This window comes from Triticum aestivum, chromosome 2B (genome assembly GCF_018294505.1).
Source record: "Triticum aestivum cultivar Chinese Spring chromosome 2B, IWGSC CS RefSeq v2.1, whole genome shotgun sequence".
In the NCBI taxonomy this organism is placed as follows: domain Eukaryota; kingdom Viridiplantae; phylum Streptophyta; class Magnoliopsida; order Poales; family Poaceae; genus Triticum; species Triticum aestivum.
The window spans coordinates 325,679,070-325,705,772 of record NC_057798.1 but is presented as its reverse complement, the minus strand read 5'-3'; positions in this window follow the sequence as shown (position 1 = coordinate 325,705,772).

Sequence of the window (26,703 nt, the reverse complement as noted above, 5' to 3'; positions counted from 1 at the left end):
CCTTTATCTTTGCACGTTAAATTTTTGCAACTTATTATACATGGCAGTGCTTTGCGTGTTGAGCTAATTAGCACTGATTAAATAAAGTAATACCTCTCTTTAAGCAAGACTACTATGTTGCTAACTTTACCCATTAAGATAATGAGGGTGCTTCTATTTATTAGTGTATGTTTCATCAACTAGTCCCACTATTACATTAATCTCAATCTCTCAATATATGTGCCAATAGGAATGCTTGATTCTGGTGGAACTGCACAAAAACTTTGGCTGCTTCATTGCCTCGATCGCTTTCTTCCCTTCCTCTCAGTCGCTTTGCCTCGGCTTGCTTGCTTCCTTCCTTTCCTGTCAGTCGCTTATTCGGCTTCTAGTCAAAGGAAATAGTAATTGATATGCTACCTCACACAGGTTGGTACCGGTCTTTATCCTGATTATTGTGCTTGTCATATGTATTGGTAATTTGGTATTGTGCTACTGTTTGCCGATTTTATAAAGGAGTAACTTGGAGCCTGAACTCGTAGGCAAATCATTAGATTGGGCGATTTCAGTAGAACTGCACAAAAAGATCTGATGGATAGATACTTATGTTGCTGCTATGTACTCCAAAGTTCATCCAGACAAGCATTGATGTTAACAAGAAGAAGTGCGTATATTCATTCGAGTATCAAACAGTGTCAACCAGTTGTCAAACTCCAAGTATTGGGAGTGAACGCCAAAAATATTGCTTGGCTCATAGCCCAGAAAAACACAGTCCAGTATTTGATCCCAACTTCTGCCATTTGGTTATCGGCACATATGGTAGCAAACTGTATGGCATGGAGTCTAAAGATTCTAGACAAGTTGGTTGACGCGTATATTAATCTGGCACTTAATCAGTCTGCACGCCAGGGATGCTCCATTTCAGTTGAACTGCACAAAAAATTTGGGTGGTTCATTTTATCGACTGCCTCTTTCTTGTCCGCAATGTAGAATTTTGTCGAGCAACATGACCAAGATGATCCAGTAAACAAGTTGGATGAAAGTAGTGGCCATGTTTCTCAAACCTCCCTCGCCCCTCAGCATCGAGGCCACTATCTCGAGGATAAACCTACAAGCAAAGTACAGATTATCTATGCTGCCTCTTATGTACTCGAAAGTTTACTCATACAAGCATTAATTTTAGCAAGAAGTACCTCGGAATGAACACCATTTAGCAGTCTGTACCCTAGGTAATTAAAGTTTGTCAATGGATGATATTTGTTGTGATCTCAATCATTTGTATGCATAAACATACTGAACATGCATATATCTGAATCTTTGTATGAAGTATCTATGAATATTTTCTTGTGTTCTATCAATCATTTGGATGCATAGATGTTGAACTTGTGTATATATGAATCTTTTGAGTTGTTGATTGTGAATGTTGGGTATGAATATGAACGTGTCATGTGAACCTGAGTTTGATACGAATATTTACCTTCTTTGTTGTACTTGTGTGTGAACTTGTTAGTATGTCTACTGTGGGATTTGTGACGTGTGGGTGTCGCACACCTTCTCGAGAAGAATTGGACCTGCTTGTTAGGGTAGCAACGGCGCATCAGCTCTTATTTGTCTTTTTGCTCTATCTTCCCCCCTCCTCCGCTCAACCCCTGCCGTAATGTTTTCGGCCTCAAAACTAACATAGTATTGCGTTGTTTTGGGGCTTGATGATAAATTGAGTGCTGCTTTCTGTAGGTTGGCCCGCCCAGCAAATGGGCTGCTAGTCCACCATGGACTAGGAGGCTAAAAATACAAGTTGTATGGTGCAGAGGCAAGTAAAAAAATGCCATCGAAAGCCATCCACTGAGAAAAAAAATCGCGTCTGATGTGCTTCTACAGTCACGCTGCTGACCCGCTCTTCAATCCAGTTCGCTCCATTCCCCAACTGGCAGCAGGGACGGAAGTTTATTTCCCCCTCGCGCTGCCAGGGAATTGAAGAAGCGCGGCATCAAATCCAACACCGCTGATGGCTGCTTGTCCAAGTGATTTTTAGATAAGAAACTGCATGTTTCAGAGGCAGCGCATTTAAATCAACAGGCACTTTTCAAACATGGATAACAGAATGTTGGAAATTTTATTCATGGTAAAAAAGAAGTAATAACAAGTTAACATCATGCTGATAAACATTCCGTATAGCACATCTTCATATGATGCAAAGTCAAAAAGATACACTATTTTCAAAATGGCAATACAATGATGAGTGTGCGAAAAACTGGGTAAACTAGGGACGGATTTTTGGCAAGTGTTAGATATTTTTCAACTGCACCAGTTGGAATCGAACCCGGGCAGTACAACTTTTGGGTGAGAGGGCTGCAGCCACAGGGTTAGTGTGGTATGTCGAAAGAATGAAGGTGTCTTCCCCGACTGCGGTTCTTTCCAGTACGTGTGCGCTCGTCGTGGCGCCACCGTATGTTGTTGTCAACATGCTCCACAAACGAGAGGAATCAGGAGAGGACTATACACCGAGGGACAGACAGTGGGGACCCACCAGGTCCAAGCCTTACGCAAGCAAGTGCGTCATTGGAAAAAAAAGCTTCCTCCTAATTGTATAATGACGTTAGGGCCCACAGGTTTGTCAACCTATAGTCAATAAACGAAATAAATTTCCAACGATGTCATCGGGGAGCTTTTTTTCAGGGGTATCAGGGATCTTTTTTTTGTTGTTGCAGGAAAGGGGTATCGGGTATCTAGCTGCTACCATTTTTTTCAGAGGGCGAACAAGTATCAGCTAGGCCTAGATTTTGTTTTTTAACATGCGTAGCCCACGACATACCGAGACAGTGGTTTCAACTTATTTTTTGAGGTCCATCATGTACGTATTGGCCTATGGGCCTCCCAGTGTAGGTTTTACTTTTTCTTACAGATCGGCAACCCAATGTTTTTTTAATAAAATGCATATTAAATTATAAGAATAATTATGCTATGTACAATTTATGTTTTCCCTTCTAACCACATTATATATATTTATATTATTACTATTATTGTATATTTAATAGAGACTTATATATAAATTATAAAAACATCCCATGTCTTATTAACTTATAAAAGTAAATGTTTAACAGAAGTTGGCAAGGAAAATCCAGGTTGTTTTTGACTCACGGGCAAGGAAAATCCTGGTGATTGCATACAAAAGCTTGCGAAGATTTTAAGGACCAATGTAATAATTACACGCTCATTTTTCTTTTGAGCAATAACTCGCTAATTTGTTAATTTTATATATAAAAAATGTGTCGCTCTGGTTTATTTTTTGATATTAATTGCTCCGTCTAACCTAACATTATATATAGAACAAGCCCAGCTAATTTGTGTATTTCAAGAAAGTGCAAATGGGCTGGGATTTCTTAGAAAATATTAAATGGGCCGCATTGACACGAAATTATTTTTTCACATAGCCCAACAAATGGACTATAAATTCTAGGAAACATGGGTTAAATATATGCCACATTTTGCAGGCTGACATGTGGGCCAATAGGTCCAAGTCTACGCAAGGCGTTGTCAACTCAGTCAACAAATTATTCTGACATCCACAACCATTGAATTTATATCCAACGGCCGGCATGCACTGTAACATCCCAAATTTCCAATCTGGAATGTTATAGACAGGTCATCATATGCATATCATATTTTATTGCATTTTGGTTGATCCTAGAAATTCTAAGCAACTCAAGGACCCACGGAAAGAGTTGGGGATTTCGTTTATTTTCAATTTGACTTTTCTCAAATTTGAAAGGAGGATCATTTTGGTTTTAATTATTTTTCCTCTCCAAAAATATTTCCAATAAAATAAAAGAGAGGGGATAAAATGACTTCTCCAAAATAAAAGAAATATTGGAGGAAAAATGTTAAAATTAATTAAAGATTTTCTTTGGACTTTTATTGCGATTTTATTTGAATTAGGTAAAAATGTGTTTTTCAAAATTGATTTAGTAGCCCAAATAAATGTTCACTTTGTCCGCAATACTATTAGAGGACCGTGAAAATTTATTTCATGATTTTTGGTCTCCGTTTAGTATTTCTTTTGTTTGTTTTTCTGCGTCTGTTAAAAAAACGCGCACCGACCTATCGGGCTGTGCCCGAGCCAGACTCTCCCGGCCGGCCCTTTAAAGGGCGAGGCCCGACAAACCGCAGCGCCGCCATCCCCGCCCGAACCCTAGCCCCGCCTCAGTCCCCGCGCCGTGCCGCCACCCGACCCCACCGCCACCGCCGTCTTCGTTTATTTTGGTTAAAGTTAAAACCATCAGGATTTTTTAGAAAACTCGTAGATCTGTTTTTTTAGATAGATCGGTTCAGTTTTTCGGTGGTTTATTTATTTAGAGGACGTTCGGCCGTTCGTTTGTTTTACCGAACGTCGTTCACCGACTAGGTTCCGTTAACGAACGTTCGTTCATTAGCCTGTTCGTCTCATTTTTTTCAAGGTTTTATCTGCGATTATTTCGATCGCGATTTCTGCCCTGATCTTCGTTCTAGTATAACTTTTTGCTCGTTTATCTAAATTAGATGAAACCAACGCCTAAATCTTCGTCTCGAAGCCCTCTGTCTATTTAACCAACTTGAACATGATTTTTGGTTCTGTAAAATTTTACTTTAGTCCAGATTAGTAAACGAATCTTGTTTCGTTCGTTTCTTGAGTTTTGTTGCTCCGTTTGATTTGATTCTTTTTGGAAACCGGAGTTCTTCAGTTGAACTTTCTGGTTGGATCTTCTTATTTGAGTTTTACCTGTGTTTCTTGCTTGAGTGCTTATGTATGTTATTGTTTGTTTGCGATAGAATTCCCGGAGTGCGAAGCGTGCTACTACGAGTCTCTAGGTTTTGCAGATCATCAGCAAGGCAAGTAACACTTTGATCATACCCCTTTATTACCCAGTTTTTATGGATTAGTTACAATCCTCAAACATTGCATGGTTAGGATCTAAATAACATGTGAGTTTGGAAAGTAGATGATGAGGTAGAACCTATTGTCCTTTTATTATCAAACCTTTGGGAGTTACTTCTATGTTATGCTCAAGATTGCTATGTTATGCTCGTAGACGTGGATTGGGTGAGTGTATCCATGAAAGATGTGAGAATTGTTAATTAATGGTTAACTTAAGGTGGCTACTTAAATACACATCTTGGTGGATTGGTTGCGGGCACCTGGAGAATCCAGTGTTGTCCTAGGATATCCCGGAGTACCCATGTGATCATCCTACGGTTCGCCACCTAGGCTCAAAGGGATCATAAGATTATTCATGCTAAAACTTCCATGTGCAGCCACAGGCTATTATGGGCTCTAGCATAGTTGAGTAGGTTGCATGACCTCTTTCAGTGGTGGCTAGCAGATTTAGGGGAAAGTAGGTGCAACTGTCCATCCAGAGTAAAGAGTTAATGTTTCTGAAAGGCTATGTCTCGGTCATCCGTTTCTCAAACACCATGTAGTGCGAGAAATCTAACGGAGGAGATCGAGTCTTGTGGGGAAAAGTGCGCAAACCTCTACAAAGTGTACAAACTAATCATGGTTAGCCGTGTCCCCGGTTATGGACATCTTGAGTATCTGGTTCTTGGATTATCATGTTGATCTCATCACTCTAAATTAATTTGTTGGGTTAATTGATATTGGTTAATTGGGATTGAGTTGGAGGAACCTTCTCAATGTTTAAGAACCACCATGATAGTTAAATAAAATTTAATCCTTTGTTGTAGGGAAAAATTGGCTTTATGCAAAACTTTAACCATAGAGATTTCCACCAGCCATATATGTGAAGGAAATATGCCCTAGAGGCAATAATAAAGATATTATATTTCCTCATATCATGAAAAATGTTTATTATTCATGCTAGAATTGTATTAACCGGAAACATAATACATGTGTGAATACATAGACAAACATAGTGTCACTAGTATGCCTCTACTTGACTAGCTCATCGATCAAAGATGGTTGAGTTTCCTAACCATGGATATGAGTTATCATTTGATCAATGGGATCACATCATTAGGAGAATGATGTGATTGACTTGACCCATTTTGTTAGCTTTGCACTTGATCGTTTAGTATGTTGCTATTGCTTTCTTCATGACTTATACATGTTCCTATGACTATGAGATTATGTAACTCCCGCTTACCGAAGGAACACTTTGTGTGCTACCAAATGTCACAACGTAACTGGGTGATTATAAAGGTGCTCTACAGGTGTCTTGGAAGGTACTTGTTGAGTTGACATATTTCGTGATTAGGATTTGTCACTCTGATTGTCAGAGAGGTATCTCTGGGCCCTCTCGGTAATGCTCATCACTATAAGCCTTGCAAGCAATGTAGCTAATGAGTTAGTTACGGGATGATGCATTACATAATGAGTAAAGAGACTTGCCGGTAACGAGATTGAACTAGGTATTGAGATACCGACGATCAAATCTCGGGCAAGTAACATACCGATGACAATGGGAACAACGTATGTTGTTATGCGGTTTGACCGATAAAGATCTTCATAGAATATGTGGGAGCCAATATGAGCATCCAGGTTCCGCTATTGGTTATTGACCGGAGATGTGTCTCGGGCATGTCTACATAGTTCTCGAACCCGTAGGGTCCGCACGCTTAAAGTTAGATGGCGGTTCTATTATGAGTTTATATGTTCTGATGTACCACAGGTAGTTTGGAGTCCCGGATGTGATCATGGACCTGACGGGGAGTCTCGAAATGGTCGAGACATAAATATTGATATACCGGACGACTATGTTCGGACATCAGAATGGTTTCGGGGAGTATCGGGCATATACCGGAGTACCGGGGGGTTACCGGAACCCCTCGGGGAGACTAATGGGCCTATTGGGCCCTAGTGGAGAAGAGGAGGTGTGGCCAAGGGTAGCCACGTGCCCCCTCGCCCCCCCCCAGTCTGAATTGGACAAGGAGGGGGGTGGTGCCCCCCTTTCCTTTCCCCCTCTCTTTCCTTCCCTCTCCTCTCCTGCTCCCACTTGGAAGGGGGGAGTCCTACTCCCGGTGGGAGTAGGACTCCTCATGGGGCGCGCCTAGGGTGGCCGGCCCTCCCCCTCCTCCACTCCTTTATATACGGGGAGGGAGGCACCCCTTGGAGACACAACAATTTATCCCTTGGATATCTTAGCCGTCTGCGGTGCCCCCCTCCACTATAATCCACCTCGATAATATCGTAGTAGTGCTTAAGCGAAGCCCTGCGTCCGTAGAACATCATCATCGTCATCACGCCGTCATTCTGACGGAACTCTCCCTCAAATCTTGGCTGGATTGGAGTTCGAGGGACGTCATCGAGCAGGACGTGTGCTGAACTCGGAGGTGCCGTACGTTCGGTACTTGATCGGTCGGATCGTGAAGACGTACAACTACAGCAACCGCGTTGTGCTAATGCTTCCTCTTTCGGTCTACGAGGGTACGTGGACACACTCTTCCCTCTCGTTGTTATACATCACCATGATCTTGCACGTGCGTAGGAAATTTTTTGAAATTACTACATTCCCCAACAGTGGCATCAGAGCCAGGTTTTATGCGTAGATGTTATATGCACGAGTAGAACACAAGTGATTTGTGGGCGATACAAGTCATAATGCTTACCAGCATGTCATACTTTGGTTCGGCGGTATTGTTGGATGAAGCGGCCTGGACCGACATTACGCGTCCGCTTACGCGAGACTGGTTTTACCGCCGTGCTTTGCACACAGGTGACTAGCGGGTGTCAGTTTCTCCAACTTTAGTTGAACCGAGTGTGGCTACGCTAGTCCTTGAGAAGGTTAAAACAGCACTAACTTGACGAACTATCATTGTGGTTTTGATGCATAGGTAAGAACGGTTCTTGCTCAGCCCATAGCAGCCACATAAAACTTGAAACAGCAAAGTAGAGGACGTCTAACTTGTTTTTGCAGGGTATGTTGTGATGTGATATGGTCAAGCATGATGCTATATTTATTGTATGAGATGATCATGTTTTGTAACCGAGTTATCGACAACTGGCAGGAGCCATATGGTTGTCGCTTTATTGTATGCAATGCAATCGCCCTGTAATTGCTTTACTTTATCACTAAGCGGTAGCGATAGTCGTAGAAGCAATAGTTAGCGAGACGACAACGATGCTATGATGGAGATCAAGATGTCGCACTGGTGACGGTGGTGATCATGACAGTGCTTCGGAGATGGAGATCACAAGCACAAGATGATGATGGCCATATCATATCACTTATATTGATTGCATGTGATGTTTATCTTCTATGCATCTTATCTTGCTTTGATTGACGGTAGCATTATAAGATGATCTCTCACTAAATTTCAAGATAAAAGTGTGCTCCCTGAGTATGCACCGTTGCAAAAGTTTGTCGTGCCCAAACACCACGTGATGATCGGGTGTGATAAGCTCTACGTCCATCTACAACGGGTGCAAGCCAGTTTTGCACACACAGAATACTCAGGTTAAACTTGACGAGCCTAGCATATGCAGATATGGCCTTGGAACACTGAGACTGAAAGGTCGAGTGTGAATCATATAGTAGATATGATTAACATAGTGATGTTCACCATTGAAAACTACTCCATTTCACGTGATGATCGGTTATGGTTTAGTTGATTTGGATCACGCGATCACTTAGATGATTAGAGTGATGTCTATCTAAGTGGGAGTTCTTAAGTAATATGATTAATTGAACTTAAATTTATCATGAACTTAGTACCTGATAGTATTTTTGCATGTCTATGTTATTATAGATAGATGGCTTGTGCTATTGTTCCATTGAATTTTAATGTGTTCCTTGAGAAAGCAAAGTTGAAAGATGATGGTAGCAATTACACGGACTGGGTCCGTAACTTGAGGATTGTCCTCATTGCTGCACAGAAGAATTACGTCCTGGAAGCACCGCTGGGTGCCAGACCTGCTGCAGATGCAACTGAGGACGTTAAGAATGTCTGACAATGCAAAGCTAATGACTACTCGATAGTTCAGTGTGCCATGCTTTACGGCTTAGAACGGGGACTTCAACAATGTTTTGAACATCATGGAGCATATGAGATGTTCCAGGAGTTGAAGTTAATATTTCAAGCAAATGCCCGGATTGAGAGATATGAAGTCTCCAATAAGTTCTACAGCTGCAAGATGGAGGAGAATAGTTTTGTCAGTGAGCATATACTCAGAATGTCTGGGTATAACAATCACTTGATTCAACTAGGAGTTAATCTTCCGGATGATAGCATCACTGAAAGAATTCTTCAATCACTGCCACCAAGCTACAAGAGCTTCATGATGAACTATTACATGCAAGGGATGGATAAGACAATTCCCGAGCTCTTCGCAATGGTAAAGGCTGCGGAGGTAGAAATCAAGAAGGAGCATCAAGTGTTGATGGTCAATAAGACCACCAGTTTCAAGAAAAAGGGCAAAGGGAAGAAGAAGGGGAACTTCAAAAGGAACAGCAAACAAGTTGTTGCTCAAGAGAAGAAACCCAAGTCTGGACCTAAGCCTGAGACTGAGTGCTTCTACTGCAAGCAGACTGGTCACTGGAAGCAGAACTGCCCCAAGTATTTGGCGGATAAGAAGGATGGCAAGGTGAACAAAGGTATATGTGATATACATGTTATTGATGTGTACCTTACCAGAGCTCGCAGTAACACCTGGGTATTTGATACTGGTTATGTTGCTAATATTTGCAACTCAAAACAGGGACTACGAATTAAGCGAACACTAGCTAACGACGAGGTGACAATGCGCGTGGGAAATGGTTCCAAAGTTGATGTGATCGCCGTCGGCACGCTACCTCTACATCTACCTTCGGGATTAGTTTTAGACCTAAATAATTGTTATTTGGTGCCAGCGTTGAGCATGAACATTATATCTGGATCTTGTTTGATGCGAGACGGTTATTCATTTAAAATTGAGAATAATGGTTGTTCTATTTATATGAGTAATATCTTTTATGGTCATGCACCCTTGAAGAGTGGTCTATTTTTCATGAATCTCGATAGTAGTGATACACATATTCATAATGTTGAAGACAAAAGATGCAGAGTTGACAATGATAGTGCAACTTATTTGTGGCACCGCCGTTTGGGTCATATTGGTGTAGAGCGCATGAAGAAACTCCATACTGATGGACTTTTGGAATCACTTCATTATGAATCACTTGGTACTTGCGAACCATGCCTCATTGGAAAGATGACTAAAATGATGTTCTCCGGAACTATGGAGTGAGCAACTTATTTATTGATCATACATACTGATGTATGTGGTCCAATGAATGCTGAGGCTCGCGGCGGGTATCGTTATTTTCTCACCTTCACAGATGATTTAAGCAGAGATGGGTATATCTACTTAATGAAACATAAGTCCGAAACATTTGAAAAGTTCAAAGAATTTCAGAGTGAAGTTGAAAATCATTGTAACAAGAAAATAAAGTTTCTACGATCTGATCGTGGAGGAGAGTATTTGAGTTACGAGTTTGGTCTACATTTGAAACAATGCGGGATAGTTTCGCAACTCACGCCACCCGGAACACCACAGCGTAATGGTGTGTCTGAACGTCGTAATCATACTTTACTAGATATGGTTCGATCTATGATGTCTCTTACTGATTTACCACTATCATTTTGGGGTTATGCTTTAGAGACGGCTGCATTCACGTTAAATAGGGCACCATCAAAATCCATTGAGATGACGCCTTATGAACTGTGGTTTGGCAAGAAACCAAATTTGTCATTTCTTAAAGTTTGGGGCTGCGATGCTTATGTGAAAAATCTTCAACTTGATAAGCTCGAACCCAAATCGGAGAAATGTGTCGTCATAGGATACCAAAGGAAACTGTTGGGTACACCTTCTATCACAGATCCGAAGGCAAGACATTCATTGCCAAGAATGGATCCTTTCTAGAGAAGGATTTTCTCTAGAAAGAAGTGAGTGGGAGGAAAGTAGAACTTGATGAGGTAACTGTACCTGCTCCCTTATTGGAAAATAGTTCATCATAGAAACCGGTTCCTGTGACGACTACACCAATTAGTGAGGAAGCTAATGATATTGATCATGAAACTTCAGATAAAATTACTACCGAACTTCGTAGGTCAACCAGAGTAAGATCCTCACTAGAGTGGTACAGTAATCCTATTCTGGAGGTCATGTTACTTGACCATGGCGAACCTACTAACTATGAGGAAGCGATGATGAGACCAGATTCCACAAAATGGCTTGAGGCCATGAAATCTGAGATGGGATCCATGTATGAGAACAAAGTATGGACTTTGGTTCACTTGCCCGATGATCGGCAAGCCATCGAGAATAAATGGATCTTCAAGAAGAAGACTGACGCTGATGGTAATGTTACTGTCTACAAAGCTCGACTTGTTGCAAAAGGTTTTCGACAAGTTCAAGGGGTTGACTATGATGAGACTTTCTCACCTGTAGTGATCCTTAAGTTTGTCCCTATCATGTTAGCAATTGCTGCATTTTATGATTATGAAATTTGGCAAATGGATGTCAAAACTGCATTCCTGAATGGATTTCTGGAAGAAGAGTTGTATATGATGCAACCAGAAGGTTTTGTCGATCCAAAAGGTGCTAATAAAGTGTGCAAGCTCCAGCGATCCATTTATGGACTGGTGCAAGCCTCTCGGAGTTGGAATGAACGCTTTGATAGTGTGATCAAAGCATATGGTTTTATAAAGACTTTTGGAGAAGCCTATATTTACAAGAAAGTGAGTGGGAGCTCTGTAGCATTTCTAATATTATATGTGGACGAAATATTGTTGATTGGAAATGATATAGAATTTCTAGATAGCATAAAAGGATACTTGAATAAAAGTTTTTTAATGAAAGACCTCGATGAAGCTGCTTATATATTGGGCATCAAAATCTATAGAGATAGATCAAGACACTTAATTGGACTTTCACAAAGTACATACCTTGATAAAGTTTTGAAAAAATTCAAAAAGGATCAAGCAAAGAAAGGGTTCTTGCCTGTAATACAATGTGTGAAATTGAGTCAGACTCAATGCCCGACCACTACAGAAGATAGAGAGAAAATGAAAGATGTTCCCTATGCTTCAGCCATAGGCTCTATCATGTATGCAATGTTGTGTACCAGACCTCATGTATGCCTTGCTATTAGTTTAGCAGGGAGGTACCAAAGTAATCCAGGAGTGGATCATTGGACAGCGATCAAGAACATCCTAAAATACCTGAAAAGGACTAAGGATATCTTTCTCGTTTATGGATGTGACAAAGAGCTAATCGTAAATGGTTACGTCGATGCAAGCTTTGACACTGCTCCGGAAGATTCTAAATCGCAAACCGGATACATGTTTATATTGAACGGTGGAGCTGTCAGTTGGTGCAGTTCTAAACAAAGCATCATGGCGGGATCTACATGTGAAGCGGAGTACATAGCTGCTTCAGAAGCAGCAAATGAAGGAGTCTGGATGAAGGAGTTCATATCCGATATGGGTGTCATACCTAGTGCATCGGGTCCAATGAAAATCTTTTGTCACAATACTGGTGCAATTGCCTTGGCAAAGGAATCCAGATTTCACAAGAGAACCAAGCACATCAAGAGACACTTCAATTCCATCCGGGACCAAGTCCAGGTGGGAGACATAGAGATTTTCAAGATACATACGAATCTGAATGTTGTAGACCCCTTGACTAAGCCTCTTCCACGAGCAAAACATGATCAGCACCAAGGCTCCATGGATGTTAGAATCATTAGTATGTAATCTAGATTATTGACTCTAGTGCAAGTGGGAGACTGAAGGAAATATTCCCTAGAGGCAATAATAAAGTTATTATTTATTTCCTCATATCATGATAAATGTTTATTATTCATGCTAGAATTGTATTAACCGGAAACATAATACATGTGTGAATACATAGACAAACATTGTGTCACTAATATGCCTCTACTTGACTAGCTCATTGATCAAAGATGGTTGAGTTTCCTAACCATGGATATGAGTTATCATTTGATCAATGGGATCACATCATTAGGAGAATGATGTGATTGACTTGACCCATTTCGTTAGCTTAGCACTTGATCATTTAGTATGTTGCTATTGCTTTCTTCATGACTTACATATATTCCTATGACTATGAGATTATGTAACTCCCGCTTATCGGAGGAACACTTCATGTGCTACCAATCATCACAACGTAACTGGGTGATTATAAAGGTGCTCTATAGGTGTCTCCGAAGGTACTTGTTGAGTTGACGTATTTCGAGATTAGGATTTGTCACTCTGATTGTCGGAGAGGTATCTCTGGGCCCTCTCGGTAATGCACATCACTATAAGCCTTGCAAGCAATGTAGCTAATGAGTTAGTTACGGGATGATGCATTACGTAACGAGTAAAGAGACTTGCCGGTAACGAGATTCAACTAGGTATTGAGATACCGATGATCGAATCTTGGGCAAGTAACATACCGATGACAAAGGGAACAACGTATGTTGTTATGCGGTTTGACCGATAAAGATCTTCGTAGAATATGTGGGAGCCAATATGAGCATCCAGATTCCGCTATTAGTTATTGACCGGAGACGTGTCTCGGTCATGTCTACATAGTTCTCGAACCCGTAGGGTCCGCACACTTAAAGTTAGATGACGGTTATATTATGAGTTTATATGTTTTGATGTACCGAAGGTAGTTCGGAGTCCCGGATGTGATCACGGACATGACGAGGAGTCTCGAAATGGTCAAGACATAAAGATTGATATATTGGACGACTTGTTTCGGACACCGGAATGGTTTCGGGGAGTATAGGGCATATACCGGAGTACCAGGGGGTTACGGGAACCCCCCGGGGAGACTAATGGGCCTATTGGGACCTAGTGGAGAAGAGGAGGGGCGGCCAAGGGCAGCCGCGCGCCCCCTCCCCCCCTCCCCAAGTCCGAATTGGACAAGGAGGGAGGCGGCGCCCCCCTTTCCTTTCCCCGTCTCTCTCCTTCCCTGTCCTCTCCTACTCCCACTTGGAAGGGGGGAGTCCTACTCCCGGTGGGAGTAGGACTCCTCATTGGGCGCGCCTAGGGTGGCCGGCCCCATCCCCTCCTCCACTCCTTTATATACGGGGAGGGAGGAACCCCTTGGAGACACATTGATCCCTTGGATCTCTTAGCCGTGTGCGGTGCCCCCTCCACTATAATCCACCTTGATAATATCGTAGCGGTGCTTAGGCGAAGCCCTGCATCGGTAGAACATCATCATCGTCACCACGCCGTCGTGCTGACGGGACTCTCCCTCAAAGCTCGGCTGGATCGGACTTCGAGGGACGTCATCGAGCTGAACGTGTGCTCAACTCGGAGGTGCCGTACGTTCAGTAATTGATCCTTCGGATGGTGAGGACATACGACTACATCAACCATGTTGTGCTAATGCTTCCGCTTTTGGTCTACGAGGGTACGTGGACACACTCTCCCCTCTTGTTGCTATACATCACCATGATCTTGCGTGTGCGTAGGAATTTTTTTGAAATTACTACATTCCCCAACAATATGCATGTAGTGATAGTATTTATTCCATTCATTACTCTTTGGTGTTACTTTGCGAGCATATTCCATGTGCTGACCCGTTTCGGGCTGCAACATATCATGTTGCAGATTTTTCAAACAATGAGTAAGGTGCCATAGGTCGTTGTCGTTCACTCAGCTATTCTTGTTGGAGTTGATGGACTCACTTTATCTTCTAAGCCTTCCGCTGTTATTCTATTTAGATGGCCTTAAGCCATATTATTGTAATAAGTTCTCTTTTGAGACGTTCGATGTAATAAGTGTGTGATTGAGACTCTGTTATAAATCCTCGAGTACTATGCGTGTCAGCATTACCGATCCAGGGATGACACTGATGCACAGACACTAAACTGTTTGAGGTTTGGTCGCTACAAGATGGTATCAGAGCACACGCTAATTGTAGGACACGGCCACTAAGTTAAACCATAGGTCACTCTTCTCTACTCATTTCTGACTCCTCTCCCTTTTCCACTCTATAGGATGGCGGAGTCAAGGAACAAGTTTACACAACCGGATGAAGACACTCCTTTTGGATGACACTTGAAGGAAGTTACTAGGTACCTGAACATCAAAATACCAAGCTTCACCAGGACCTACATCACCACTTTACCAGAAGAGGAGCGTTGGATGATTCGAGTTCAAGTTCCAGGAAGGACATTCATGCCAGTCATTGAGCCTATAGAGTTTTACTTTGATGCACCAACCTGGAGTCTAGGAAAGAGCATGGCAGCCCACATCGCAATGGGACGCATCAGAGAAGTTTATCACATGGATCTTAAGGACACTATTTACCAGATATGTGGGTGCCGAGATGAGCAATGGGAGATGATCAGCACCAGGAGGGACAGGTCCATTGCAGCTTTCATCCAGGAGTTAAACCAACACATTCATCGGCAGGAGAACCAGATGTGTGCAAGCATGATAGATCTGGAGAAGGCAATGACCAGGATTATGGAGCTGGAGGAGGAACTCAAGTCTACACGCGATGGATATGAGGAGGAAATGACGATACTAGTGGAGAAGAATGATGATCTGACAAGGAAGCTAGGAGTATTCATGGGAGACCCCACGCCAGGAGGAGATGACGACCATTCCAAGGACATTCGTTTGGAGGACTACATCATCATCGACGATACTGATTCTGACCCTGACGATAGCGATGATGACTATGTTGATGAAGCTGGAGCAGATATCATGGAGTCTTCCACCGATCAAAACTTCTAGTTGACCACCATATCAGTAGTAGTATTCCCCCATGTATATAAAATAGTCTGAGCACTTTTGTAACGATAGTTAGACCGATTGTAAGCCCTTGTTTGAATTGATTGGTGTGATATGTTTGTGTTTGTCTCATGAGCATATGGGTAGTGTTTTTCCTTTAGACCTCATTCTATTCTATTTTCTCACCTTTTCTAAACCCATCAGATGCCTCCGAAACGTGACAATTGATTTGCTTTCCACCAGATCTCACTCAGTTGATCCAGCAGTAGAATACCTTGATGTAGCTACTAGTTCAGAATCAGAACCAAGGCAATAACAACAATAACAACCCGCCACCACCACCACCTGTTGATCACTTAGCCCGTTTCCTAAGGTTGAATCCGTTGGTGTTCTCTAGTAGCACTGAGCCGATTGTTGCAGATGATTGGCTCCACAAGATTGGAAGGGAGCTAACCACTGCAGGATGCACAGATGTGGAGAGAGTGTGTTTTTCTGCACATCAGCTTGATCGACCCGCAGCATCATGGTGGGAGAATTTCACAGCCACTTACCCCATTGACACTGTTACATGGGATCAATTTCAGCAGGCTTTCTGCACTGCCCATGTTTCAGCAGGAGCTATGAACATGAAGAAGCACGAGTTTCGCAACTTGCGCCAAGGAGGACACACCGTGGGCTAGTATGTGGATGAGTTTAGGAAGTTAGCACGCTATGCCCCTGATGACGTAGCTACAGATGCCGCTAAACAGGAGAAATTTCTGGAAGGATTAAATGATGAGCTGAGCATTCAGTTGATGGTGGCAACATTCAACAAGTACCAAGAGTTGGTAGATAGAGCTCTTATGATTGAAGGGAAGCAACAGCAGATAGATAGCCACAAGAGGAAGTATGGACAAGGGAAGTACAATTCAGGAGCTCAGCAGAGACCTCATTTTACCCCGAACTCGGGAGGACACATTCACCATAACCATGGAGGCCATAATTCCAATGGAGGAAGTTCGCATAACCATAGTGGCCCCAAGAATGAGAATGGGAATGGAGGAAGTAGCAGCCAGAACCGTTCCAACCCGGCAACGCCCACCAAGAAGGACACCAAGTTCAAATGGACTGAGGAGTGTGAAGCCAGTTTTCAGGAGTTGAAGAAACGTTTGGTTACAGCCCCAGTGTTGACTCTTCCAGATCAACGAAAGGATTATCAAGTGTATTGGGGCGCTTCACGTTGAGGACTTGGAGCAGTGCTTATGCAGGAGGGAAGAGTTGTTTCACATGCCTCACGACATCTTAAACCTCATGAGTTAAATGATGCTACACCTGAGTTGGAGTTAGCAGCCGTAGTGCATGCGTTGAAGACATGGAGTCATTTTCTCATCGGAAATCACTGTGAGGTATACACATATCACAAGAGTTTGAAATATATCTTCACACAGAAGGAGTTGAATCTCATGCAAAGGAGAAGGTTGGAGCTCATTAAGGATTATGATATGCAGTTGCACTATCATCCCGGAAAGGCTAATGTAGTAGTCGATGCGTTGAGTCGCAAGAGTTATGTTAATACACTCATGACCGGAGGATTACCCAAGGAGTTAGCAGAAGATTTTCGCGAGCTATGTTTGGAAATAGTTCCGAGAGGTTATTTAGCAGCATAGGAAATTCAGTCTACTTTGATGAGTAATCTCAGAGAAGCCTAGAAGACTGACAAGGAGATTGCGGAGATAAAGGAAAGGATGAACAAAGGAAAGGCTAAAGGATTTCATGAGGATGAGCACGATACTTTATGGTTTGAGGATCGCGTATATGTGCCTAATGACCCCGAGATCAGGAAGTTGATTCTACAGGAGGCCCATGATTCACCATATTCGATTCACCCAGGAAACACTAAGATGTATCATGTTTTGAAGGAATGTTTCTGGTGGACATGGATGAAGAAGGATATTGCCGAGTATGTAGCAGTATGTGATGTATGTCAGAGAGTGAAGGCAGAGCATCATAAGCCAGCAGGATTGCTACAGCCATTGCCAATACCCGAATGGAAGTGGGACAAGCTTCACATGGACTTTATCACGGGATTGCCCATGACTCGTTTAGGCTATGACTCTATATGGGTTGTAGTCGACCGATTGACGAAAGTAGCTCATTTCATCCCAGTGAAGACCACTTATACAAGTGGGAAGTTGGCAAAGATATACATGACCAGGATCGTATGTCTGCATGGAGTTTCGAGGACCATTGTATCATATAGAGGAACCCAGTTTACCTCAAAGTTCTGGAATCAGCTACATGAGACTTTGGGTACCAGGCTAGAGTTCAGTACAACCTTTCATCCACAAACAGATGGATAGATAGAGAGAGTCAATCAGATTCTGGAAGACATGTTGACAGCTTGTGCGCTAGATTATGGATCTAGTTGGGACGACAATTGCCGTATGCAGAGTTCTCTTATAACAACAGTTATCAAGCCAGTTTGAAGATGGCCCCTTTCGAAGCCTTGTACGGAAGGAGGTGCAGGACACCGTTATTGTGGGATGAAATTGGTGACCGTAAGTTGTTTGGACCTGATTTGATTAAGGAGTCTGAAGAGAAGGTTAAACGGATTCATGACAGACTCAAGGTAGCCCAGTCCAGGCAGAAGAGTTATGCGGATTCTAAACGCAAGGAGATAGTTTACAAAGTCGGAGACAGAGTATACCTTCGTGTGTCCCCACTTCGAGGAGTTAAGCATTTTGGAGTTAAGGGAAAGTTAGCACCACGTTTTGTGGGACCATACAAAGTTTTGGAACGTATAGGAGAAGTTGCTTACAAGCTGGAATTGCCAGAAGGATTGTTAGGAGTTCATGATGTGTTTCACGTTTCCTAGTTGAAGAAGTGCCACGCAGAGATGGCCGATATTCCTCCGAGAGGTACATTGCAACTGGAAGCGATTCAGCTGGATAGCGATTTGACCTACGAGGAGAAACTAGTGAAGATTCTCGAGTTTGCCAGCCGAGTCACACGCAGCAAGGTTATCAAGTTTTTCAAAGTTCAGTGGAGCCACCATACTGAGGATGAAGCCACCTGGGAACAAGAGGAAGATCTACGGAAGGACCACCCGCACCTATTTTCTAGCCAACCCGAATCTCGAGGGCGAGATTCATCTTAAGGGGGGTAGGTTTGTAACATCCCAAATTTTCAATTTGGAATGTTATACATAGGTCATCATATGCATATAATATTTTATTGCATTTTGGTTGATCCTAGAAATTCTAAGCAACTCAAGGACCCACGGAAAGAGTTGGGGATTTCGTTTATTTTCAGATTTGACTTTTCTCAAATTTGAAAGGAGGATCATTTTGGTTTTAATTATTTTTCCTCTCTAAAAATATTTCCAATAAAATAAAAGAGAGGGGATAAAATGACTTCTCCAAACTAAAAGAAATATTGGAGGAAAATGTTAAAATCAATTAAAGATTTTATTTGGACTTTTATTGCGATTTTATTTGAATTAGGAAAAAATGTGTTTTCAAAATTGCATTATTAGCCCAAATAAATGTTCACTTTGTCTCCAATATTATTAGAGGACCATGAAAAATTATTTTAGGATGCTTGGACTCCATTTAGTATTTCTTTTGTTTTATTTTCTGCAGCTATTTAAAAAACACGCACTGACCTATCAGGTCATGCCCGAGCTGGACTCCCCCTACTGGCCCTTCAAAGGGCGAGGCCCGACAGCCCGCAGTGTCGCCAGCTCGGCCTGAAGCCTAGCCCCGCTTCGGACCTCGCGCCGCGCCGCCACCGTCGTCTCGCGCGACGCCGCCGTCACGCGCGCTGCCGCCTCCTCGTCCCGCCCGCCAGAGTCGTCGTCGCCACCCGACCCAGCCGGAGCCGCCGCCGCCACCAACCGACCCCGCCACTTTTTTCGCCGACCTCGTCGGAGGTAGCCGCCGCCGCCGTGTTCGTTTCTTTTGGTTAAAGTTAAAACCGTCGGGTTTTTTAGAAAAAATGTAGATATGTTTTTTTAGATAGATCGGTTCAGTTTTTCAGTGGTTTATTTATTTAGCGAACGTTCGTTCGCTAGCCTGTTCATCTCGTTTTTTTCCAGGGTTTTATCCATGATTATTTCGACCGCGATTTCTGCCCTGATCTTCGTTCTAGTATAACTTTTTGCTCGTTTATCCAAATTAGATGAAACCAACGCCTAAATCTTCGTCTCGAAGCCCTCTTTCTGTTTAACCAAGTTGAACATGATTTTTCTACTGTAAAATTTGACTTTAGTCCAGATTAGTAAATGAATCTTGTTTCGTTCGTTTCTCGAGTTCCGTTGCTCGGTTTGATTTGATTCTTTTTGCAAACCGGAGTTCTTTAGTTGAAATTTCTGGTTGGATCTTATTATTTGAGTTTTACCCATGTTTCTTGATTGAGTGCTTATGTATGTTATTGTCTGTTTGCGATAGAATTCCCGGAGAGCAAATTGTGCTACTACGAGTCTCTAGGTTTTGCAGATCATCAGCACGGCAAGTAACAGTTTGATCGTACCCCTTTATTACCCAGTTTTTATGCATTAGTTACAATCCCCAAACATTCCATGGTTAGAATCTGAATAACATGTGGGTTTGGGAAGTAGATGATGAGGTAGAACCTATTGTCCTTTTATTATCAAACCTTTGGGAGTTACTTCTACGTTATGCTCAGGATTGCTATGCTATGCTCGTAGACGTGGATTGGGCGAGTGTATCCATGAAAGATGTGAGAATTGTTAATTAATGGTTAACTTAAGGTGGCTATCTAAATACACCTATGGGTGGATTGGTTGCGGGCACCTCGAGAATCCAGTGTTGTCCTAGGATATCCCGGAGTACCCGTGTGATCATCCTACGGTTCGCCACCCAGGCTCATAGAGATCATAAGATTATTCATGCTAGAAACTTCCATGTGCAGTCACAAACTATTATGGGCTCTAGCATAGTTGAGTAGGTTGCATGACCTCTTTAAGTGGTGGGCTAGCAGATGTAGGGGAAAGTAGGTGTAACTATCCATCCGGAGTAAAGAGTTAATGTTTCTGAAAAACTGTGTCTCGGTCATCCATTTCTCAAACATCATGTAGTGTGAGAAATCTAATGGAGGAGATCGAGTCTTGTGGGGAAAAGTGCGCAAACCTCTCCAGAGTGTACAAACTAGTCATGGTTAGTCGTGTCCCCGGTTATGGACATCTTGAGTATCTGGTTCTTGGATTATCATGTTGATCTCATCACTCTAAATTAATTTGTTGGGTTAATTGATATTGCTTAATTGGGATTGAGTTGGAGGAACCTTCTCAATGTTTAACAACCATCATGATAGTTAAATAAAATTTATTCCTTTGTTGTAGGAAAAAAATTGGCTTTATGCAAAACTTTAACCATAGAGCTTTCCACCAGCCATATATGCATGTAGTGATAGTATTTATTCCGTTCATTACTCTTTGGTGTTACTTTGCCAGCATATTCCATGTGCTGACCCATTTTGGGCTGCAACATATCATGTTGTAGACTTTTCAGACGACGAGTAAGGTGCCATAGGTCGTTGTCATTCACTCAGCTATGCTGTTGGAGTTGATGGACTCACTTTATCTTCCAAGCCTTCTGTTGTTATCTTATTTAGATGGCCTTAAGCCATATTATTGTAATAAGTTCTCTTTTGAGACATTCGATGTAATAAGTGTGTGATTGAGACTCTGTTATAAATCCACGAGTACTGTTTGTGTCAGCATTACCGATCCAGGGATGACACTGATGCACAGAGACTAGACTATTTGAGGTCTGGTCGCTACATGCACCTTCAATCTCTCGTCTTCTTCCTCCAGCATCGCTGGAACTGCCTGTTCCGGCCTCTAGCGGCTAGCGGCTCTACTTAGCACGCATCGTTGCGAAGTGCTACCCCACCGCCGGACAGGCTATCCCTCCACACCTCCTACTATTCTCCAGCGACTGCAGCCCCACGCCGCACCAGAACCAGTTATAACCCTTGTACTCCTCTCAATCTGCGACTCCACTACCACATCTTCCAATCTCCGGGTCATTCCCGTGCGGAGCCTCACCGTCGTCCGCTGCCTCGCTCCGCTCGGCGCGGCTTGGTCAACAAACGGGAGTCATCGGAAGAGGACTGTACATGGAGAGACTGACAACTGGGACCCATGAGGTCCATGGTCGCACGCAAGGAAAGTTCCTCCTTATTAAGCTAAAAAAATGTTTCCTCCCCCTGACAGTTGGGCCCACCGGCTGTATCTTCGCACGGAAGGAAGTGCCTCCTTGTTATGCAAAAAAACTATTCCTCCCAGTGACAGTTGGGACCCGACAGATTTGGTGGCTGACTTATGGGCCTACTAAGCTGACGCGTATGTAGGGCTTTGTCAACTTAATCAACAAATGATTCTAGCAGCTGGACCGTTGGATTTTAATCCAACAGCCGTGCTGCTTCTTCAACCTTTGTTCTTGCTCATGTCTCCCATGGGCGGCAGTGCTCCCGCGTACCAGAACCAGTCAAGTTTCCCACTCCTCTCCATCTACGACTCCACTGCCACGTCTTCCCCATCTCCGGGTCGTTCCAGTTTGCGGCCTCGCCGTTGTCCACCGGCCTTGGTGCGCTCAGCATGGTGTGGTCAAAATGGTCAACAAATGAGAGTAATTGGAAGATTACTGTATGTGAGAGGCTGACAGGTGGGAGACACCACGCCCATGGACGCATGCATGCAACTGCATCCTTTTTACCCTAAAAATAATGTTTTTCCCCCTAACAGCTGAGATCCACCAGCTACATCTTCGCACGCAAGGAAGTGCATCCTTATTAAGGGAAAAAAATGATTCCCCCTGACAACTGGGACCCAACAGCTATATCTTCTCACACAAGGAAGTGCATCCTTATCTTCCCAGATAGCTGGGACCCACCCGGTCGAAACGTACGTAGCATTGCCTGTCTTGTCATGAACATGTACGCACATACGGGTCGATCGGTCGCTCTGCAATGATGAACCGTGGCCGAGTAAGTAGCAGAACATGTCATAGTAGAGCCCACCACGTAGCAATTCAGGTTGTACTATCTAAACCGTGTACACGTACATACAACCACACGCCAAAAAATACGGCCACATACATACATAGGTTCAGGGTCTAGAAACGCGTACTTGCACATACGAATGGACAGTGCTCATGTACATGGAGAGGCAACAGACGGTAGCGATGTTGTCATGTTCATCTTTAGCTAACCGACTGGGTCGGAATGGAGGAAACAGCGTTGTGTTCGTCGGGAGCCAAGTGACTGGGTCGGAACACGTCATGTTCATTGGGAGGCAACAGACTGGGTCGGTATGCGTTGTGTGGTCATCGGGAGCCAACCGGCTTGGATGGAACAGCCGAAACGAGGCCTGGCGTACAGCAGAACAGAGGAAACAGCCTTCTGTTCGACCGCCTATGGTCGAAACGAGATCCTGTTCACCAGGAGGGGTGTGGCATACTACAAAACGGAGGAAACGGACTTCTCTTCGACCTCCTACGGTTGAAACGGGGTCCTGTTGATCGAGAGGGGTGTGGCATATCGCAAAATGGAGGAAACGGGCTTCTCTTCGACCTCCTATGATCGAAACAGAGGTCCTGTTCATCGAGAGGGGTGTGGCGTACCGCAAAATGGGACTCCACGGGGCTACTGTTCATCCACCATTGACTTCCTCCAGTCTCCACCTGCTACAGTTCATCCATTGTCGACTTCCTCCAGCCTCCATCGGCAATTGTTCATTAGCCCCCCATGGGGTCCTGTTCATCCAGCCTCCATCGGCTACTGTTCAACCAGTCCTCCATGGGGTCGTGCTCAAACGGACCATCCACGGGGTCCTGTTCAACCTGCCCTCCATGGGCTCCCTCCATCCGCTACTGTTGATCCACCCCCACCTCCTCGATCGGGGTCCTGTTCATCCAGCGGCAATGGCCTCCACTACCATGGTATCCTGTTCATCCAACCCCCACGAGGAACTGTTCATCCAACCCCAACCACGTATGTCTCGACTCGTTCAACTAACCCCCATGTTAACTGTTCATGAAGAGGCAGCAGGTTCGATCAGCTTCATTTAGCAGCAGTAGCAAAGGAATCACTCGTGTTCAGTTAATAGCAAGGAATCGATCGGGGTTCAGTAACGTAGCTAGTGAAATCGCTTGGGTTCAGTTAGAGCCAATGCCTCGCTCGGGTTCAGTTAGAGTGCTACGCCTCGCACACATGCACGCATGTGTACGAGAGAAACGCACAAACCTCCATGCATCGCACGGCCCCGACCACCCACCGTAACTGGGAAGTCCCCGAAATTTTCCTCGCCCTCGCTTCTACCATGATTTTTTCTGTCATGGACGACCCAAAGAATGTCATGCAGGTGCGCCTCCGGCCCAAACAGGACGAAAAGCCCATTTTCTATCATGATTTTTTGTCATAGAAGTAGGAGCCCACCACATCTATGATGATACCGGGTTTTGTCATAATTATCATCATAGAAGTGTCATAAGTATGACAGGAAAAAAATTCGTTCGGCCCAAAATGTTACGGATGTGTCTTTTTTCTGTAGTGTTTGTTCGTTTTTTATATCATTGTTATGCTAGATCATTGCACATCCTGGTACACTGCTAGAGGCATTCATATAGAGTCATATTTTGTTCTAGGTATCGAGTTGTAATTTTTATTTCTTTTGAGTTATAAGTAAATAGAAGTGTGATGATCATCATTATTCATTATTAGAGCATGTCCCAGTGAGGAAAGGATGATGGAGACTATCATTCCCCCACAAGTCGGGATGAGACTCCGGACAATGAGAGAAAAAAAGAAAAGAAAAAAAGAAAAGAAAGAAAAAAAGAAAAAAAAGAGAGAAGGGGCATTGTTACTATCTTTTACCACACTTGTGCTTCAAAGTAGCACCATGTTTTTCATATAGAGAGCCTCCTATTTAGTCACTTTCATATACTAGTGGGAAATTATTATTATAGAACTTGGATTCTATATTCTGATGATGGGCTCCCTCAAATGCCCGAGGTCTTCATGAGCAAGCAAGTTGGATGCACACCCACTTAGTTTTCATGTTGAGCTTTCATACAGTTATAGCCTTTTAGTGCATCAGTTGCATGGCAATCCCTACTCCTCGCATTGATATCAATTGATGGGAATCTCAATAGCTTGTTGCTAGCCGCGTCGATGTGAGACGTTTTTTGTCTTCCCTATATTTACCCCTATCATCATACTCTATTCCACCCGTAGTGATATATCCATAGCTCGCGCTCATGTACTGCGTGAGCGTTGAAAAAGCTGAAGTGTGTTAAAAAGTATGAACCAATTGCTCAGCTTGTCATCAGGGTTGTAAATGATAAATACTTTGTGTTAAGAAGACAAAGCATGACAAGACTGTATGATTTTGTAGGGATAGCTTTCTTTAGCATTGATATTTTGAAAGACATGATTGTTTGTTGGGATGCCTCAGTATGATGTCCTTATGTCAAATTATAGACTATTGCTTTGAATCACTTATGTCTTAATATTCATGCCACGATTAGATATATGATCAAGTTTATGCTAGGTAGCATTCCACATCAAAAATTACCTTTTTTATCATTTACCTACTCAAGGACGAGCAGGAATTAAGATTGGGGTTGCTGATACGTCTCTGTCATATCCATAATTTTTGCTTGTTTCGTGCCAATATTATACAACTTTTACACATTTTTGGCAACAATTTATATTATTTATTGGACTAACCTATTGATCTAGTGCCCAGTGTCAGTTCCTGTTTGTTGCATGTTTTTTCTTTCGCAGAAAATCCATATCAAACGAAGTCCAAACGCAATAAAAATTTACGAAGAATTATTTTGGAATATATGTGATTTTTGGGAGGTGAGATCAACGCAAAAGGGGGCCCACAACCCCCAAGATACACCAGGGCGCGCCAAGGGGTGCCAGGGGCACCCAGGTGTCTTATGCCCTCCTCATAAGGTAGTTTGGGACCTTCTTCTGGCGCAAGAAAGATGATTTATGAGGAAAAAACCATGTAAAAATTTCAGCGCAAACAGAGTTACGGATCTCCGGGAATTAAAGAAATCGTGAAGGGCCAGATCTGGGGAACGCGAAACAAAAGAGAACAGAGAGGGTGATCCAATCTCGGAGGGGCTCCCGCCCCTCCGCTGCCACGGAGGCCATGGACCAGAGGGGAACTCTCCTCCCATCTAGGGGGGAGGCTAAGGAATAAGAAGAAGGAGGGGGCTCTCTCCCCCACTCTCCCGGTGGTGCCGGAGTGCCGCCGGGGCAAGGATCGCGACGGCGATCAACATCAACACTCATGCTAACGTCAACACCAACTCTCTCCCCCTATATGCAGCGGTGTAACACCCCTTCTCCCCGCTGTAATCTCTACTTAAACATGGTGCTCAACTCCATATATTATTTCACAATGATATTTGGCTATCCCATGATGTTTGAGTAGATCCGTTTTGTCCTATGAGTTAATCGTGATCTTGGTTGATATGATTATACATTTTATTTATGGTGCTGTCCTACGGTGCCCTCTGTCTCGCACAAACATGAGGGATCTCCATTGTAGGGTGTTGCAATACGTTCATGATTCGCTTATGGTGGGTTAGGAGAGTGACACAAGCTTAAACCCGAGTAGGTGGGTTGTTGCGTATGGGATAAAGATGACTTGATACTTAATGCTATGGTTCGGTTCATGACCTTAATGATCTTTAGTAATTGTGGATGCTTTCTAGAGTTCCAATCATAAGTGCATATGATCCAAGTAGAGAAAGTATGTTAGCTCATGCCTCTCCCTCATATAAAATTGCAAGAATGATTACCGGTACTTGTTATCAATTGCCTAGGGACAAATGACTTTCTTGTTGACAAAAGCTATCCATTTTTATTACCTTGCATTTTATTCGTAGTTTTATTCTCCGAAAGTACTCATAGTTTTATTCTTGCAAAATATGTTCATACTTGTTTCAGGTAAAGCAAACATTAAGTGTGCGT